Source organism: Eimeria necatrix, genomic scaffold (assembly GCF_000499385.1).
Source record: "Eimeria necatrix Houghton genomic scaffold, Enh_scaff6, whole genome shotgun sequence".
NCBI lineage: Eukaryota > Apicomplexa > Conoidasida > Eucoccidiorida > Eimeriidae > Eimeria > Eimeria necatrix.
The window spans coordinates 3,458-4,650 of record NW_013651701.1 but is presented as its reverse complement, the minus strand read 5'-3'; positions in this window follow the sequence as shown (position 1 = coordinate 4,650).

Here is a 1,193-nt window from a genome sequence, read left to right as displayed (position 1 = left end):
GGGGGGGGGGGGTTGGGGAGCTGCTGCTGCGGCGCGAGAGGGAACTGCAGCGGGAAGCTGCCTGCGGCAGAAGCTGCTGCTGCTGCGCGCAACGCACTGCACGGCAGACGCAGCTGCTGCTCCTGCAGTTGCTGCTGCTGCTGCTGCTGCAGTTGCTGCTGCAGCTGCTGCAGCAGTTGCTGCTGCTGCTTAGAGTTGCTTTTGCGCTCTGTATTGACTGAAACTGCCGGTAAAGACTCTGTGGTCTGCCTCTGTGGTGTCTGTACACCTGGCGAGTGCGCCAGCTCTGCTCTTTCTAGAGACTTCCAGCAGCAAAAAGATCGCTTTTATTCTACTTTAATCCAATTCACTTTATTTTATTTTAATATATTTTAATTTATTTTAATTTAATTCATTTTATTTTTATTTTTCTGTTTGTCTTTGGAGGCCCTGCCAGAAAGCAGGAAACGCGGCGTTGCCTGAGGTGTACGTACACCCCAAACACTACTGTGCAGCAAATGCCTCAAGTGCTGCCGCCCCACTGGCGATCACTTAATTGCATGCACACGGTGACCTGCTGCTGCTCTCTGCTGCTGCTGCTGCTGCTGCTGCTCTCTGCAGCAGCAGAAAGCAGCAGCTGCTGTCTGCAGCAGCACAGAGCAGCAGCTGCTGCTGTCTGTAGCAGCGGCGAGGAGCAGCAGCTGCTCCTGCTGTCTGCGGCTTCCGCTGCTCCCAGCAGAAGCAAAGAGCAGCAGCAGCAGCTGCTGCTGCTGTCTGCAGCGTCTGCTGCTCCCCGCAGCAGCAGACAGCGGCTGCTGCTGCTGCTGCCGTCTGCGGCTTCCGCTGCTCCCAGCAGCAACAGGCAGCAGCAGCTGCGGCTGCTGCTGCTGTCTGCAGCGTCTGCTGCTCCCAGCAGCAACGGGGAAAAGCAGCCGCGGCTGCTGCTGCTGTCTGCAGCTTCTGCTGCTCCCAGCAGCAGCAGAGAGCAGCAGCAGCAGCAGCTGCTGCTAGACTCCCCGCCTTCCCTCAGCTGCTGCCCTTGGGCTCTTTTTCCGCTGCGTCCCCTGGGGGCTGTTCGTTCGCGTTGTTGGGTGCTGCTGCTGCTGCTGCTGCTGCTGCTGCAGCTTCTGTTTCTGCTGCTGCAGCAGCAGCACCAGCCCCGTTCGCTGCGCCCTGGCTCTCCTGCCCTTCCCCCCCCCCCCCCCCCCCCCCCT